General features: G+C 36.6%; 2 non-coding genes across 2 annotated transcripts; one reads left to right on the top strand and one right to left on the bottom strand.

The window, feature by feature from the left end:
• Positions 1-5435: 5435 nt before the first annotated feature.
• Positions 5436-5542, bottom strand: LOC112780648 (small nucleolar RNA R71). The gene has a single exon (XR_003191470.1). It is a non-coding gene; the product is annotated as a small nucleolar RNA R71 (small nucleolar RNA).
• A 10478-nt stretch (positions 5543-16020) lies between these two features.
• Positions 16021-16128, top strand: LOC112782098 (small nucleolar RNA R71). Its single transcript, XR_003192837.1, has one exon. It is a non-coding gene; the product is annotated as a small nucleolar RNA R71 (small nucleolar RNA).
• Positions 16129-19870: the final 3742 nt, after the last annotated feature.

Below are 19870 nucleotides of genomic sequence, written 5' to 3'. Positions count from 1 at the left end.
TGCCATGGAAGGAGCCTTGCATGTGTGAAGAAGAAGATGGGAGGAAAGCAGAGATCCAAAAGACGAAGCATCTCCAAAACCTCAATCTGTTCTCAATTACTGCATAACAAGTATTTATTTGATGCTCTTTTACTTTTTACTATTAAAATTAAGAATTATCAGTGATATCCTAACTAAGAATTACAAGATAACCATAGCTTGCTTCAAGCCGGCAATCTCCGTGGGATCGACCCTTACTCATGTAAGGTATTACTTGGACGACCCAGTGCACTTGCTGGTTAGTGGTACGAGTTGTGAAAAGTGTGATTTACAATTCGTGCACCAAGTTTTTTGCGCTGTTGCCGGGGATTGTTCGAGTTTGAACAACTAACGGTTTATTTTGTTGTTTAGATTAGGAAAAATTTTCCTTTTGGTTTAGAGTCTTCTATTATTGTTTTTGGTTAAAATTTTTTTTAATCCTTATTTTCTCTTTTTAAATTTTTTGAAAATTTTTATAAACTAATAATTGAGTTTTCTGTTTGAGTTTAGTTTCACATTTTAACTTTGGTGTCAATTGCATGATTTTATTTTTATTTCATTTTTTTCGAATTATTAGTGCTTAGAATATAAAAATTTTTAAGTTTGGTGTCCTTTGTGTTTCTATTTTCTTAAAAATTTTTCAAAAGTTGTTCTTAGCGTTCATCGTGATGTTCAAGGTTTTCCTGTTTGTTTCCTTTGTTTTGATCTAAAAATTTTTGTTTCCTTTATTTTTCTCTTGGTTTTTGAAATTTACATTTTAATTTCTAATTATTTTATTTTATCTTATTATTTTTATTTATTCTTAATAATTCGGTTTGTTTCTACTTAAATAAAATAAAAATAAAAATATATTTTGTTTGCAATTCATATCAATTCCATTTTATCCATCATGGACCTAAATGGAAATGAACAGTCCAGAAGGACTCTGGGGTCATATGCTAACCCCATTACTGCTGCATATGGGAGTAGCATCTGTATACCTCCCATGAAAGCAAGAAGTTTTGAGCTAAATCCTCAGCTCATTGTCATGGTGCAGTAAAATTGCCAGTATTCCAGTCTTCCACAGGAAGAACCTACTGAGTTTCTGGCACAGTTCTTGCAAATTGCTGACATAGTGCGTGACAAGGAGGTAGATCAAGATGTATACAGGCTGTTACTATTTCCGTTTGCTGTAAAAGATCAAGCTAAGAGGTGGTTAAATAACCAACCCACAATAAGCATAAGAACATGGAAACAGTTATCAGACAAATTCCTAAATCAATATTTCCCTCCAAAAAGGATGACACAGCTAAGGCTGAACATCTAAGGCTTTAAACAAGAGGATGATGAATCCCTTTATAACGCCTGGGAGAGGTACAGAGGGATGCTAAGGAAATGCCCCTCTGAAATGTTTTCAGAGTGGGTGCAATTAGACATCTTCTACTATGGGCTTATAGAAAAAGCTCAGATATCTCTAGACCACTCAGCTGCTGGATCTATACACATAAGAAAGACTATTGAAGAGGCTCAAGAGCTTATTGATATAGTTGCTAGAAATCAGCATCTGTACATAAGTAATGAGTCCTCCATGAAAGAAGAAGCTAAGGCAGTGTCAATTGACTTTAGTCCTCAGGAACAAGTTGTTGAACTCAATCAGCAACTATCTTCTATAACAAGGCAATTAGCAGAATTTAAGGAGATGCTACAAGAAACTAAAAATTCTAAAAAGGATATGGAATCACAATTGAATCAGACAAAATAACAGTTTTCAAAATAGATAATCGAGGAGTGCCAAGCAGTTCAATTAAGAAGTGGAAAAACATTAAATATCTCAACTCAAAGCAGCAGAAAGCCAAGAAAAGAACAGCTGACAGAGGATGAGCAATCTGCTACCCAAAATCCCTCTAAGGACAGTAAGAGCCCAGAGAGGAATAAGTCTGGCCTTCAAACGCCAGAAAAAGATGAAAAACTGGCGTTAAACGCCCAATCCATGTCCAGTTCTAGCGTTCAAACGCCAGTGAGGGATCAGACACCTACAAGTGCTGATAATAACTCCCTCAAGAAGGCTTCTCAACCTACCTCTGTAGGAAATGAACCTGCAGCAACTAAGGTTAAAGAATATAAAGCCAAAATGCCTTATCCTCAGAAACTCCGCCAAGCGGAACAGGATAAACAATTTGCCCGCTTTGCAGACTATCTCAGGACTCTTGAAATAAATATTCTGTTTGCAGAGGCACTTGAGCAAATACCCTCTTATGATAAGTTCATGAAAGAGATCTTAAGTCATAAGAAGGATTGAAGAGAAACAGAAAAAGTTTTTCTCACTGAAGAATGCAGTGCAGTCATTCTAAAAAGCTTACCAGAAAAGCTTAAGGATCCCGGAAGCTTTATGATACCATGCACATTAGAGGGTACTTTTACCAAGATAGCTCTTTGTGACCTTGGGGTAAGTATCAATCTAATCCCTGCATCCACTATCAGAAAGCTTGGCTTGACCGAAGAGGTCAAACTAACCCGCATATGTCTTCAACTTGCTGATGGCTCCATTAAATATCCATCAGGCATAATTAAGGACATGATTGTCAAGGTTGAGCCATTTGCCTTTTCCACTGACTTTGTAGTGCTGGAAATGGAGAAGCACAAGAGTGCAACTCTCATTCTAGAAAGACCTTTTCTAGCAACTGGATGAACCCTCATTGATGTCCAAAAAGGGGAAGTGACCTTAAAAGTCAATGAGGATGAGTTCAGGCTAAATGCTGTTGAGGCAATAAAGCATCCAGACACATCAAAAGACTGCATGAGTGTTGATGTTATTGACTCCCTGGTAGAGGAGATCAACATGGCTGAGAGTCTCGAATCAGAGCTAGAAGACATCTTTAAAGATATGCAGCCTGATCTGGAGGAATCAGAGGAAATAAAAGAGCCTCTGAAAATTCCTCAGGAAGAGGAGAAACCTCCTAAACCCGAGCTCAAACCACTACCACCATTCCTGAAATATGCATTTCTGGGAGAAGGTGACACTTTTCCGGTGATCATAAGCTCTGCTTTAAATTCACAGGAAGAGAAAGCACTACTTCAAGTGCTAAGGACACACAAGACAGCTCTTGGGTGGTCCATAAGTGATCTTAAGGGCATCAGCCCAGCAAGATGCATGCACAAGATCCTATTGGAGGACGATGCTAAGCCAGTGGTTCAACCACAAAGGTGGCTAAATCCAGCCATGAAGGAGGTGGTGCAAAAAGAGGTCATCAAGTTACTGGAGACTGGGATTATTTATCCTATTTCTGATAGTCCCTGGATGAGCCCTGTCCAAGTTGTCCCCAAGAAGGGAGGCATGACAGTGGTTCATAATGAAAAGAATGAACTGGTTCCTACAAGAACAGTTACAGGGTGGCATATGTGTATTGATTACAGAAGGCTCAATACAGCCACCAGGAAGGATCACTTTCCTTTATCGTTCATAGACCAGATGCTAGAGAGACTAGCAGGTCATGAATATTACTGCATTTTGGATGGCTATTCAGGTTACAACCAAATTGCAGTAGATCCTCAGGACCAAGAGAAAACAGCATTCACATGTCCCTCTGGAGTGTTTGCCTACAGAATTATGCCTTTTGGTCTGTGCAATGCACCTGCAACCTTTCAGAGGTGCATGTTCTCTATCTTCTCTGATTTGGTAGAGAAATTTTTGGAAGTCTTCATGGATGACTTTTCAGTATTTAGAGATTCATTCAGCTCCTGCCTTGACCATTTAGCACTTGTTCTAAAAAGATGCCAAGAGACCAACCTAGTCTTAAACTGGGAAAAATGTCACTTTATGGTGACTGAAGGAATTGTCCTTGGGCATAAAATTTCAAACAAGGGAATAGAGGTGGATCAAGCTAAAGTGGAAGTAATTGAAAAATTACCACCACCTGCCAATGTTAAGGCAATCAGAAGCTTTCTGGGGCATGTAGGATTCTATAGGAGGTTTATAAAGGATTTTTCAAAAATTGCAAAACCTTTGAGCAATCTGCCAGCTGCTGACATACCATTTGTGTTTGACACAGAGTGTCTGCAGGCGTTTGAAACTTTGAAAGCTAAGCTGGTCATAGCACCAGTTATTTCTGCACCAGACTGGACATTACCATTCGAGCTAATGTGTGATGCCAGTGACCATGCCATTGGTGCAGTACTGGGACAGAGGCATAACAAGCTTCTGCATGTCATTAATTATGCTAGCCGTGTTTTAAATGATGTACAGAAAAATTACACAACCACAGAAAAAGAGCTACTTGCAGTGGTTTATGCCATTGACAAGTTTAGATCATACTTAGTAGGATCAAAAGTGATTGTGTACACTGACCATGCTGCTCTTAAATATCTACTCACAAAGCAGGATTCAAAACCCAGGCTCATAAGATGGGTGTTGCTTCTGCAAGAGTTTGATATAGAAATAAGAGACAGAAAAGGGACAGAGAACCAGGTAGCTAATCACCTATCCCGGATAGAACTAGTAGCAGGGGCGCCCTCCTTCCTACTTGACGATATTTTTGGTGCGCTTGCCAAAAGAACGGATTCATCATTTTATATGGGGAGTGAATTCCGGTCATCAAGTTTTTTGGCGCTGTTGCCGGGGATTGGTTTGAATTTGACAATGATTAAATTGATGGGTAGCTAGATTAAGCACTTTTAATTACCTTGTTAATTACTTTAATTTCAATTCTTTAATTTTCTTATTTTTTTCGGTTTGATCATTTCAGTTGTTCATTGTTTATACTTCCATTTTTTTACTGCTCTATTAACTGTTTGATTAATTGCATCAGCCAAAGTAACCAACAGTTTTAACAGGAGTGATTCCTTTACTTGTCCTCTGTTGCTGTTTGTTGGATGTATGACAGGTAGAAGAGGAGAAACTTCATCCTCTTTTGATAGTGAACCTGAGAAGACCTTCCTTAGATTAAGGAGGGAAGCAAGAGGCAAAGGAATAGTTGGAGAGGAAGTAGTGGAGGAAGATCTGGGAGTTACTATGGAGAAAGAGGTGCATAACCATGTTGGAGAGGATGCTGACAATCATGTTGGACAAGAGAGGAGAGTTCTAGGCTCTTACATCAACCCAAATCCAGGAAACTGTGGCGGTAGCATTCTAAAGCCAACAATTCATGCTAACAACTTTGAGTTGAAGCCTCAACTCATCACACTTGTCCAGAAGAATTGCTCATTTGGAAGGAGTGCCCAAGAAGACCCTAACCAACATCTGACTACATTCTTGAGAATTTGTTACACTGTAAAGTTAAATGGTGTACATCTTGACACCTACAAAACTACTTTTGTTTCCCTTTTCTCTCACAGATAAGGCAGCAAAGTGGTTGGAAGCATTTCCCAATGATAGCTTGACAACTTGGGATGATGTTGTGAACAAATTTCTAGCAAGATTCTACCCTCCACAGAGAGTTAATAGATTAAGAGATGAGGTGCAAACCTTCAAACAGCAAGATGGTGAAACCCTTTATGAGGCCTGGGAGAGATTTAAACACTTGACAAGGAAATTCCCTCCGGATATGTTCAATGAGTGGGTATAACTGCACATCTTCTATGAGAGGCTATCATATGAGTCAAAATAGGCAGTAGATCATTCTTCAGGGGGCTCACTTAACCAGAAGAAGACCATTTAAGAGGCCATAGATGTCATAGAGATTGTAGCTAAAAATGAGTACTTCTATGCCTTAGAAAGAACTCAAAAGAGAGGAGTGATGGAGCTCAATTCTATGGATGCCTTGTTAGCTCAAAACAAGGTGATCACTGCACAACTAGAAGCCTTAACCAAGAAGATGGAGAAGAACCAAGTCTCAGCTATCCAAGCCCAAGCACCTCCACAAGAAGGAGATACACCAGAAGTTGAATGTGAATGGGAGCAAGCTAACTCTGTGAACAATCCCTCTAGACCACCATATGATCCCAATGCCAAGACATACAACCCAAGTTGGAAGAACCACCCAAATTTTGGGTGGAGAAACCAACAAAACCACAGCCAAGATCACAAACCATACCAATCAAACCAATACAACAACCACAACCCCAACCATCAATCAGGCAACAACAGACCCTATCACAACTCACAAAATACACCCTACCACAACTCACAAAATGCATCATACCACTCCACCCAACAACCACACAATAACCACCATCAAGATACATCGTCCTCAACCATGCAACCATGTGATATCAGCAGAAATTTTACAAAATTGGAGGCTGCCATAGCACAACAAACAGGGACCGTTTCCACTATTTTGGAGAAACAAATGTAGGCTGATAGGAAGATAGATGCAAACCAAGAGGAGTTCAGATCCAACATAAGGAACCAAGGGGCAGCAGCAATTCCAAAACTGGAAGCACAACTAGGGAGCTTGTCTAAACAAATACCAAAGCCTACGACGGGATGAGAAAATTCTTGTATAGTTTGGAATCAATCAAAACTAGAATCAATTTGTTGGTAGCATAGTCCAAACCAACAATGAATTCTCACCATCAAATAATAAGTTTAGTACAAAATATAAACCGAGAGTATTTAAACCTCGGGTCGTTCTCCTCCAGGGTGTTCTATTTTTCATTCTGTTTTTCACTTTGTTTTTTATTTTTCAATTGTTTTTGTGACTTCACACGATCATCAACCTACAGAAAACATAAAATAACAAAGGAAAATAGAAATTTAACATAGAATAGTAACGATTGGGTTGCCTCCCAACAAGCGCTTCTTTAATGTCAATAGCTTGACAGTGGCTCTCATGGAGCCTTACAGATGTTCAGAGCAATGTTGGAACCTCCCAACACCAAACTTAGAGTTTGAATGTGGGGGTTCAACACCAAACTTAAAGTTTGGTTGTGGCCTCCCAACACCAAACTTAGAGTTTGACTGTGGGGGCTCTGTTTGACTCTGTATTGAGAGAAGCTCTTCATGCTTCCTCTCCATGGTGACAGAGGGATATCCTTGAGCTTTAAACACAAGGGAGTCTCCATTCACTTGAATGATCAATTCTCCTCTGTCAACATCAATCATAGCTTTTGCTGTGGCTAGGAAGGGTCTGCCAAGGATGATGGATTCATCCATACACTTCCCAGTCTCTAGGACTATGAAATCAGCAGGGATGTAATGGTCTTCAACCTTTACCAAGACATCCTCTACAAGTCTATAAGCCTGTTTCTTTGAATTGTCTGCCATCTCTAGTGAGATTCTTGCAGCTTGTACCTCAATGATCCCTAGCTTCTCCATTACAGAGAGAGGCATAAGGTTTATGCTTGACCCTAGGTCACACAGAGCCTTCTCAAAGGTCATGGTGCCTATGGTACAAGGGATTGAGAACTTTCCAGGGTCCTGTCTCTTTTGAGGTAATCTCTGCCTAGTCAAGTCATCCAGTTCTTTGATGAGCAATGGAGGTTCATTCTCCCAAGTCTCATTACCAAATAACTTGGCATTTAGCTTCATGATTACTCCAAGGTACTTAGCAACTTGCTCTTCAGTAACATCTTCATCCTCTTTAGAGGAAGAATACTCATCAGAGCTTATGAAAGGCAGAAGTAAATTCAATGGAATCTCTATGGTCTCAGAATGAGCCTCAGATTCCCATGGTTCCTCATTAAGGAACTCCATGGAGGTCAGTGGGCATCCATTGAGGTCTTCCTCTGTGGGAATCACTGCTTCTTCCTCCTCTCCAAGTTTGGCCGTGTGGGTTGTGGTTATGGCCTTACACTCTCTTTTTGGATTCTCTTCTGTATTGCTAGGGAGAGTGCTAGGAGGGAGTTCAGTAATTTTCTTACTCAGCTGACCCAATTGTGCCTCCAAATTTCTAATGGAGGACCTTGTTTCAGTCATGAAACTTTGACTGGTTTTGATTAGATCAGAGACAATGGTTGTTAAGTCAGAGGGGTTTTGCTTAGAATTCTCTGTCTGTTGCTGAGAAGATGATGGAAAAGGCTTGCTATTGCTAAACCTGTTTCTTCCACCATTATTGTTGCTGAAACCTTGTTGAGGTCTCTGTTGATCTTTTCATGAGAGATTTGGATGATTTCTCCATGAAGGATTATAGGTGTTTCCATAGGATTCTTCCATGTAATTCACCTCTTCCATTGCTGGGTTTTCAGGATCATAAGCTTCTTCTTCAGAGGAAGCTTCCTTAGTACTGCCTGTTGCTGCTTGCATTCCAGACAGACTCTGAGGAATCATATTGACTTGTTGGGTCAATATTTTATTCTGAGCCAATATGACATTCAGAGTATCAATCTCAAGAACTCACTACAAGAAAAAGGCGCATTTGTAACAAAAAATATTGTTACAAAACGTCGAAATTTTGAAACAAAAGTTTTTTTGTAACAAAAAAAGGGTCCATTGCTGTAAGTCCCGTTACAAAAAGTTTTTGTAACGAAAAATGGAACTATTACAATTCAATACCATATTTTGTAACAATTTTTTCTGATACAAAAAACCAAAAGCCGTTACAAAAGTGGTAACAAATTTTGATCTTGAAGGTATTTTTCGTGACAGTCAATTCTTTTCCTATAAAAAAATTTTGTTACAAAATGTAACATGATTTTGTAACATTTTTTTTCTTTAGTTACGAAAGCAAATTAATTATTTTATAACAACTTTTTTTTATTACAAATTACATGCATAATTTACTAAATTATTTTTTAAATTATCTAATATATTAACGATTTTAATATGCAAGTTTACATTTATATAATATGCAAAAACATACATAAGTCAAAAAAGATCCTTTTAGCTAAAATTGTCTTGAAACAAAATAATATTAGTGATGACATGTCACCATGTCATGTTTTTCTATGCTTTTTTATACAAGAAATTTATAAGTAGTGCTTAATTATTGCATTCTTTTGTGCTTAAATGGTATATTTCTTTGATCTTTTGATTTTATAAATTTTGTAGGAAATAAGAAGAAAAAGAAGCAAAAGAGCACAAAATAAGCTAAAAAGAAGAAAAGAGACATTTTGGACACGCTTTGAAGATTGAGCACACCTTGGAGCCTTAGGCCACGCTTTTAAAAGCGTAGCCCATGACCATGAAACCGTGGCATTTAGTAATGCCTTATGCATTCATTAAAGCATACATGCATTTAATAAATGCCAATCAAGCTTCACGCATTAATATAAAGTAATTGGCATTATATATTCATTGGCTTATTCATTTAATGAATGAATGCCATGGCCATGCATGCATAAAGCATTTAATGCTAATTAGAAATGAATGCATAATTTAAATTTATGCCAAGTCGTTAACAGCATTATACATGCATGCATGAATTGATAAAAGAAAGCTTCACGGTAAAGCATGCATACATTAAGCAAAGCATTATTCAAAGCATGCATTTAAATGCCAATGAACGAAAGTAAAAAGAAAAAAAAAAGGCCTGGAGGAAGCCAACATTTGCGTCCAAGTTTGCCTCAAACTTGGAGGCAAACGTTGGCATAGCATGGGTACCGGGGGGACCAATGTTTGCGACCAAGTTTGTCTCAAACTTGGAGGCAAACGTTGGCATAGCATATACACCCTGGAGGAAGCCACGTTTGCGCCAGCGTTTGCCTCAAACTTGAGGTCAAATGTTGGCTAAAAACACACCCAGGAGGACTTAACGTTTGAGCTCACGTTTGACCTCAAACGTGAGTGACAGCAAACCCCCATTCTGCATAATGCCATTACAAGACGTTTGAGTCAACGTTTGCCTTAAACGTTGACTCAAACATGAATGATCCCAATTCCATCAAGGCCATCCGGATCCATTCTTCCTCAAATCCAAAGCAAGCTAAGCCCATTACCATCACTCAAAGGCACAAGAGATAGTTAAAATAGGAATTTCATTTAATTGTAATTTGTTTTTAATTTCAATTTCATTTTTCATTTTCATTTTGTAAAGCCTATATAAGGCATCATTTTCATCTTTGTTAGGGGAGGCGAGCTCCATCAGAGAGCACTAGGGAGCATTAGGATTTGAGAGTTCCCTCTCTTAGTTTTCATTTTTGTTTTGAATCTTGGGTTGAGAATTGAAGAAATTATGTTTCAATCTCTCCTTGAGAATTCTCTCTGTTTACTCGTTTGCATAATTTCAAGGAATTGTGATTTGGATCTAAATTGTCTTTACTGCTTTCCTCTCTATTTTCTTCTGCAATTATTCTCTATTGGATCAAGGAAGGAATTGAGATCTAGACTTGGTCTCTAGTCTCATCCAACCCCTGAGATCTTCAACTTTCCTTTAGTTATTGCAATTGAGCTGCATTTCACTCTCTGTTTGGTTCCTCAATTCAATTTACATTAAGCTTGCTGCAAATCTCATTTACATTTCCTGCACAATTTTAAATTCCTCTGCAATTGCTCTAAATTCTGATTCACTGCAATTTTGCTTCTCTATTTACATTGCTCTCAGTTTACTTTCCAGCAATTTAAGCTTTCTGTAGTTGCTCTAAGCCTTGATCTATTACTTTATTTAATTTCTAGCACCCACTCCCATTTACATTTCATGCAATTTACATTTCTTGTCATTTAATATTTTGCCAATTTATATTTCTTGCTCTTTAAGTTTCTGTCCAATTTACTTTCTGCAATTTTAAATTCCTAGTTATTTACATTTTGTTGGCTACAAATTCACACAATTTACTCAATGATAGCTTGACTAAACTAATTACTCACTAAAGTTTCTTGATCCATCAATCCCTGTGGGATCGACCTCATTCTAAGTGAGTTTTACTACTTGCTGCGACCCGGTACACTTGCCGGTGAGTTTTGTGTGTTTGGAATTCGTTTTCCACAAAAACACCATCAAGTTTTTGGTGCCGTTGCCGGGGATTGATTTAGATCGACAATGATTAAGTGGGTGAGAAGTCTAGATCAAGCATTTTCTTTGTTTTTGTTTTCTGTTTCAAAGTGAAACCAAGGTGTTTGAGTTTTTGCCTCACTAAGAAATTCTCATATCTGATATGAGTAATTTCAATTTTCCTTGGTTGTGTGTGTTACAAAACTCAAATGGAGTTCAACTCATCTTATGATCAAACATGTTTTATGGGATATTACCCACCATCATCAATCTCTAATGGTGACTGGGAATATCACCAAGAGAATACACATTCTGAGCACTCCAATTCATGGAGATTTGCTTCAGAGACACAAGATGAGCAAGAAAACCATATGGAATATTTTCTTCCACCACAAAATGATACAAGTCATGATTCTAATGGTGGCTGGGAAGGGAATTCTAATGCTCCATATGATATTCATCCAAAGTTATCATCACTTGACCATGCTTCAACAGAAAGCCCCTTTCAAAACTCACCACCCACACAAACTTCCATGAACCACTCAAGGTTCTCAAAGTTTGAATCCATGCTCAAAAGATATGAGGAGAAGACAACAAAAGTTTGGAAAGAACAAGAAAACTCCCTCAAAAACATGGAAGTGCAGCTAGCTCAATTGGTGAGTGCAACGAAGATGGAGGAAAAACAAGAGGAAGAGGCTACCGAGTCAAGTGGATTTTTAGTGAAACAAAATAAGAAAAACCGAAACAAAAAAGTTAGAAACAAAATATAACACTAATTATAATTTTTTCACTAAGTTTTATCCAAAATGTTTAGAAAAATTTCGGCAGAACCTCCCCTAAAACTTGGATATTTCCACCGTCCACAGTTCCAACAAACACAACCAATTCACAACTTATGTCTTAGCCATACCCAACCAAATTTATCAAACCAAATAATAGGACATTTGTCATTTTTCAACCATGACACAAGTAAAATGTGATAAATAGATCCATATACAAATTAAAGTATACTAATATAAAATGGGAATCATCTACGAAAATGTATTAAAACCATAAGCAACTTTAGGAGTACCTTTAGGGTCTAGTTTGTTTCATTGTCAAAGCGCGCTATGAGAGAGTTCACAATAGCTTGTTGAGCTTCCAATTGAGCTTTCACTCGAGTTTATTCTTCCTTTTGGCATGTTTGTTGCTTTTTAAGTTTTTCTTTGAGCACATCTATTTTCTTTGTTAGCTCCTCACGGTCTTGCATTGCCTCTTGAAATTGTAATTGAATCCTTAACTTAGATTTCTAAGCCTTTATGCCATAACCTAGCATCACAGCGACTATCACTTTCAAAGGGCTCTATGTAAACTAAATTCCAAGGCGGTTCTCTATAACTCCACAATACAAACTATCCTAATTCAATGCATTGTAAAAAACACAAAATCAATAACAAAATTGAATTAATATTTCTATGTTAATAATGATGATGTAGTTACCTAAAAACACAAAAATTTAAGAAAACAAAAAGTATCAAAATCACCAAAAAAATGCAAAAAATAGAATCAAAATAATAAGGCACTAGAGTAAAATAATAAGGCACCATAGAACATGATAAAAGAAGAGTTTGCTAGCAAGCTTTCGTCCAAACTCAACAGCCTACACCACCAGACAACAATTACAAAGATAGTAATGACACCTAAGAATTGTACCAAGATAATCAATTAAAATATTCAGCAGATTTGTCTGATCATATGATTAACAAATATAAAATGATCAAAGAATATGAAACAAAGACTATATATGAGGATTTCTGCATGGGTTTTAGTTGTATATAGGGTAATTAAATCCATACCTCTGGGCTTTCTAGATACTAGCCTTCAGACAAGAGTACTCTTGTGCATTAGTATTGACTTTAATTTCAGCTTCAAATCCCTTGGAATTACTCCCTTGCACTTCTTGAATAGAACTAGTTTCAAATTGCAAATCCTTGCTCTCATCAACATTAATCAACTCAGATTTCACACCTTCAACCTCATTCATCTTATCCCGATCTTCAGTATTGCTAACCTTTTCGATCGATTGAACGCTCTCTTCATTCTTATCCACTAAATCTTGATGTTCCATGGTTAAGAATTTAAAATGAACCTAAGATTTCCTCGTCAACAATGCAAAAACTGAAAGTTTACCCAATAAAACATAAGCCCTGCGATATTGCCAGTTACCAGTCCATATTTAAAATACTAATCATCCAATTGTTCTAATTTTAGACGGCAGCAGAAAAATATAGTAAGATTAAGACTAAGAACTAGAGCAATAGTGAAGTATTCCAATTCCAATAGCAAAACACATCGAATAATCAGGACTGCGAGAATACAAACAAAACAAAACAAAAAATGGCATGATTAAGAAGCTAGGCAAGGCATGCAAACATAAATTCCATATATCACATACCAAATCCTATATTCAAGCCTAGGATTCATCTAAAATCACATTTCTAACTTTATTTTGACTAACCAAAGTTGCCCAAGAACTCTTAATTCAATATATCACAATTTCATATCATAGGTGCAAAGTAACCATATTATCACAACATCTATTCTTCAGCATCTCATCTATAACATATCTCAAGTTCTGATTCATCAAATCAATTTCCAGCAGCCATAGCAACATTCCATACACAAAATCAATATCAATAAGTACTAGCAGCAAGTATAACTTCAAAATACACAACATCGTCAATAATTACTACATTAAATCATTAAACCAATCACCAACTACAGCCATGATTCAACTCAATTCCAACAATTATTCACACAAAGAAACCATAAACCATTTGCAGTTACTCATTTAATTTTATTGGCATTCATAACTTAAAACATTTATTTTTCAAAACAAATCCCCTACCTCAGCTAGTCGAACTCAGAAATTAAACATGACAAACCCTCTTTTGTTCTAAATTTGCAGCAGCGGCGACATTCCAACATAACCAGAATAGCAACAGTGTCAATTTCCTAAGGCAGCGACGATGGTTGTACCAGGACAAAGGATTCGAATTGAATAGAAATCAAGAGCAAACACAACTCTGGAAATTTAGGACAAGGAATATACTAAATCAAATCGTTCACAAGCATGGCAGTGACAAATTGAAGTGTGTAAATGAAACAGAATTAAATAAAAGAATAGACCAGAACCAGAATAGTAATAGTGCTACTGGCAACAACAGCAATGACGTCCTCCTTCAAGTTTGACGATAGCAGAACAACAGCTCTAATAGCGGCTAACTCCGGCGGCAATAGGACATGAGGGAGTCAAACCCTAGCAGTGGCGGTGGTGGTTTGACGGCGTGAAGGCATGGCGGCGCGGAACAGGGCCTCGCTCCTACCCTGGTCCTTCGCGTTCGTCTCTCTCTCTCTCTTCGCGAAGCCTGCACACCGCGACAACCACGGCGGCGACAATGAAGCTCCAGCGGCGATGGAGGCAAGGCAGCGGCGCAGGCAGCAACGCTTCCCTCCTCTGCGCTACCTCTTCTCCCTCGACGAGTCCTCCCTCTCTCGCGCGCGGTTTCTTGCATCGATGGCGGCTCGGCAGCAGCGGTAGTGACAAGCCCAATTCGATGGCGACATCGCGAACGGCTTCCCCTACGGCGGACCAGATGTGAGCAGAAGGAAGCTGAACGGCGGTGAGGCGCGACGCCGGTGCAGCAGCCTTCTCCTTCCTCTGTTTCCCTCACTCTCGTATCTGATATCTCTCTCTCTCTTTGCTTTCTTTCTTTGTATTTCTGTTGCTGGGTGTTAACATTTTGAAAGAAAGGGAAGCGGTGTGGCGGTGATGAAAGGCTGAACGTGGCTAATTGAAGATTGAACAACTAGTGGAGGGGAGGTTACGTGTGTGTCGATTGGGTAAAAAGGGTTAGGATTTTAACTTGGGGATTAGGATTTTGTGTGTGAAATTGGAAATTTTAGATAATTTAATAATTTTAATAAAATTAGGGTAATAGAGTAATTGAAAACTAATTTTAATCTAATACTAATATTTATAAAAATATTTATTTAATTATGAACTTAATTTATTTTCAAATAAACACTCTAATTCAATAATTAGATATAATCAAATTAATTTTTTTTAAAATTATAAAATAATCTTCAAAATCTAATTATTCAAATTAGTGCATATAAAATCCTCATTGTTTTTAAATCATTAAAGTTTTAAATCAATAAAAAAAGTACTTAATTAACACAAAAATTTCTAAAAATATGTTCTCAAATAAATAAAATAAATCATAAATAATTTATTATTAATTTTTCAAAATCTGAGTAACTGCACTACTAAGCTTCTTTTTACTTTCAGCATTTAGTAATGTAGTTTTTTTTTTCTTTTATATTTATTTACTTTTATTTATATTTATAATTTAACTTAAAATTTCTTTAAGTTCCATGAATTAAATTTTAATTAATTTTAAAATTTGATTATTAATAAAAATTGTATATTAATATTTTAGAAGAATCTAAAATAATATTTATAATTTTTAAAATTTTATTTTTTGAAACAAAATGAAATTATTTTGAAAAAAATATATACACAATTTTTTTTATTCTTAAAGTGTTTAACATTTTGAAAAAAAATTGTTGTAAAATATACTTATATTTTATGACAAATAATTAACTTGTTACAAACAATATTAAATTTTGTGACAAATTAAATTTTTGTTACAAAACAATTAGAGTTTTTGAAACAGAAAGTTATTTTGTTACAAAATATTCTGAATTTTTGCAACTTATTTTTTTTTTGTTACAAAATATTACTATATTTTGTAACAAAACACAATCTCATTACAAAAACTAACATTATTTGTAACAAAATAAAACAGATTGTTACAAAATATTATCATGTTTTGTAACAACTTGTTTCCTTTGTTACAAAACATTATCCTTTTGTAACAATCACTAATTATAGTTACAAAATACTATTTTTTTGTAACAATTTTAAATTTGATACAAATTTTTTGTTACAAATGTTCCATTTTCTTGTAGTAACTCCTTTCTTCTGAGTTGACCCATTATTCACAGGATTCCTTTCAGAAGTGTACATGAATTGGTTATTTGCAACCATTTCAATGAGTTCTTGAGCTTCTGCAGGCGTCTTCTTCAGATGAAGAGATCCTCCAGCAGAGCTATCCAATGACATCTTGGATAGTTCAGACAGACCATCATAAAAGATTCCTATGATGCTCCATTCTGAAAGCATGTCAGAAGGGCACCTTCTGATCAATTGCTTGTATCTCTCCCAAGCTTCATAGAGGGACTCACCATCCTTCTGTCTAAAGGTTTGGACTTCCACTCTAAGCTTGCTCAATTTTTGAGGTGGAAAGAACTTTGCCAAGAAGGCATTGACTAGCTTTTTCCAAGAGTTCAGGCTTTCTTTAAGGTGTGAATCCAACCATGTCCTAGCTCTGTCTCTTACAGCAAAAGGAAAGAGCATAAGTCTGTAGACTTCAGGGTCAACCCCATTGGTCTTGACAGTGTTACAGATTTGCAAGAACTCAGCTAAGAACTGATGAGGATCTTCCAATGGAAGTCCATGAAACTTGCAATTCTGTTGTATTAGGAACTAATTGAGGCTTAAGCTCAAAGTTGTTTGCTCCAATGGTAGGGATAGAGATGCTTCTCCCATAGAAATCAGGAGTAGGTGCAGTAAAGTCACCAAACACCTTCCTTGCATTGTTGCCATTGTTGTTGTTTTCGGCTGCCATGGTTTATTCTTCTTTGAAGAGTTCTGTTAGGCCCTCTAAAGAGAATTGTTCTTTAGCTTCTCTTAGCTTTCTCTTCAAGGTCCTTTCATGTTCAGGATCAGCTTGAACAAGTATGCCTTTATCTTTGTTCCTGCTCATATGAAAGAGAAGAGAACAAAAAAATAGGGAATCCTCTATGTCACAGTATAGAGATTCCTTGAGGTGTCAGAGGAAAAGAAGAATAGAAGGAGGAGGTGGAGAAGAGGGAATTCGAACTTATCAAGAGGGACAGAGTTCGAATTTCACCTTGATGAGGAGTCTTAGTCCTTTAAATAGAAGGATGTGAAAAGAGGGGAAGAATTTTCGAAAATAATTTAAAAAGATTTTGAAATAATTAAAAAGAAATTTGAAAATTTGATTGAGATTTTCAAAAACTAAGATTAGGAAAGAAATAAAGTGATTTTTGAAAAAGATTTTGAAATTAGAAAAAGATATGATTGAAAAAAATTAATTTTGAAAAAGATGTGATTGAAAAGATATGATTGTAAATCAATTTAGAAAAAGAAAAATTTTTAGAATTAAAGTTGATTACTTGACTATCAAGAAATTAAAAGATATGATTTTAAAATTTAAAGTTTGATCCTTTCTTAATAGGCAAGTAACAACTTGAAAATTTTGAAGTAAATCTTTAATTATAGCAAGGATTTTTGAAAATAGTAAAAATAAATATAAAATGGAAAGAAATTGATTTTGAAAGAGATATGATTGAAAAGATATGATTTGAAAAAGATTTGATTTTGAAAAATTATGAAAACTTGAAAAAAAATGTGAATTAAAAACAAAATCTTCCCTCTAGTGTTATCCTGGCGTTAAACGCCCAGAATGGTGCCCATTCTGGCGTTTAACGCCCAAATCTCTACCTTTTTGGGCGTTAAACGTCCAGCCAGGTACCCTGGCTGGCGTTTAAATGCCAGTTTTTCTTCTTCAATGGGCGTTTTGAACGCCCAGCTTTTTCTGTTTGATTCCTCTGCTGAATGTTCTGAATCTTCAATTCTCTGTATTATTGACCTGAAAAGACACAATTTTGAAAGTATTTTTGAATTTTTAATGATGAGAAACAATCAAAATATAATTAATCTTAGGAAACTCAAATCAAACAAACAATGCATGCAAGACACCAAACTTAAAAATTTTCATATAAGAGACACTAACAAATTGAGAATGCATATGAGAAACAATAAAATACACAAAACAAGAGAATTTAAAGATCAGAGCAATGAAATCATCAAGAACAACTTGAAGATTAATGAAGAACATAATGTATATATTCGAAAAATGCAAGAGGAATAAAAACATGCAATTGACACCAAACTTAAAAATTGATACTAGACTCAAACAAGAAACATAAAATAGTTTTGATTTTTATGGTTTTATAAATTTTTTTGTGATTTTCAAAAATTATATGGAAAAGAAAATAACGGGATTCAAAACTTTTAATGAGAATTCCAGGAATCATGCAATGTTAGTCTAAAGCTTCAGTCTAAAAAGATTAGACATGTTTGGCCAAGCTTCAGCAAGACATTACATTCAGCAGCTAAATTGATGAGAATCAATCAGCTTTCGTGATGCTAAGAACATCACCTTGAAACTCTAGAATTCATTCTTAAAAATTCTGAAAAGTACCTAATCTAAGCAACAAGATGAACCGTCAGTTGTCTAAACTCAAACAATCCCCGGCAACGGCGCCAAAAACTTGGTGCACGAAATTGTGATCATCAACAATGGCGCCAAAGACTTGGAGCTCTTAAACGTGAATCACACTTTGTCACAATTTTGCACAACTAACCAGCAAGTGCACTGGGTCGTCCAAGTAATAAACCTTACGTGAGTAAGGGTCGATCCCACGGAGATTGTCGGCTTGAAGCAAGCTATGGTCATCTTGTAAATCTTAGTCAGGCGAATTCAAATGATTATGGAGTTTAAGGTGATGAAAATAAACATAAAATAAAGATAGAGATACTTATGTAACTCATTGGTGGATTTCAGATAAGCGTATGGAGATGCTTTGTTTCCCTTGAACCTCTGCTTTCCTATTGCCTTCTTCCAATCATTCATACTCTTTTCCATGGCAAGCTTTATGTTGGGCATCACCGTAGTCAATGGCTACATCCCGTCCTCTCAGTGAAAATGGTCCTGATGCTCTGTCACAACATCGGCTAATCAGCTGTCGGTTCTCGATCATGTCGGAATAGGATCCATTGATCCTTTTGCGCCTGTCACACGCCCCACAATTGCGAGTTTGAAGCTCGTCACAGTCATCCCTTCCCAGATCCTACTCGGAATACCATAGACAAGGTTTAGACTTTCCGGATCTCAGGAATGGCCGCCAATAATTCTAGCCTATACCACGAAGGTTCCAATCTTAGATTAGACACCCAAGAGATATGCATTCAAGCCATTGCTAGTAGAACAGAGGTGGTTGTCAGGCACATGTTCATAGGTGAGAATGATGATGAGTGTCACGGATCATCACATTCATCAAGTTGAAGAACGAATGAATATCTTGGAGAAGAAATAGACTTGAGTTGAATAGAAAAACAATAGTACTTTGTATTAATTCATGAAGAACAGCAGAGCTCCACACCATAATCTATGGTATGTAGTGATGACATGTCACCATGTCATGTTTTTCTATGCTTTTTCATACAAGAAATTTATGATTAGTGCTTAAATATTGCATTCTTTGGTGCTTAAATGGTATATTTCTTTGATCTTTTGATTTGATAAACTTTGTAGGAAATAAGAAGAAAAAGAAGCAAAAAAGAGCACAAAATAAGCTAAAAAGAAGAAAAGAGGAATTTTGGGCACACTTTGAAGTTGGAGCACATTTTAGAGGCTTAGGCCACACTTTTAAAAGCGTGGCCCATGACCAAATCAAGGAAGAGAAGCATGGCCCAAAGGAAGAAAAGCGTGGCTCAAAACAAGGAGCAAGAGCACAAAGCTCTTGCCGAGAGCTTTAGAGCTCTTGTGGAGAGCTTTACTTCAAATAATCAAAAGCCAAGCTCTTGCCAAGAGCTTAAAAGCTCTTGCCCAAGAGCTTTTTCGGGCTTCTTCAAGGAAAAATCAAGGGAAATGAGCTTGGAAGCAAAAATTTTGGCTAAGTTAAACTTGGGCGCTCACAGCATGACCATGCCTCCTTCAAAGGGCTATAACTTGAGCTACAGATATCTGATTGATGTGCTTCCAGTTGCATTGGAAAGCTGACATTCAGAGATTTCCAACGATATATGGCAATCTATATTTGACATAGAATTGAGGCACGGGTGAAAGGCATCTTTAAGGGCCAAAAACAAGCGAAAA

Source organism: Arachis hypogaea, chromosome 19 (genome assembly GCF_003086295.3).
Source record: "Arachis hypogaea cultivar Tifrunner chromosome 19, arahy.Tifrunner.gnm2.J5K5, whole genome shotgun sequence".
NCBI lineage: Eukaryota > Viridiplantae > Streptophyta > Magnoliopsida > Fabales > Fabaceae > Arachis > Arachis hypogaea.
Note: the sequence above shows the minus strand (reverse complement) of the source record. Positions and strands in the feature narration are given on the sequence as shown.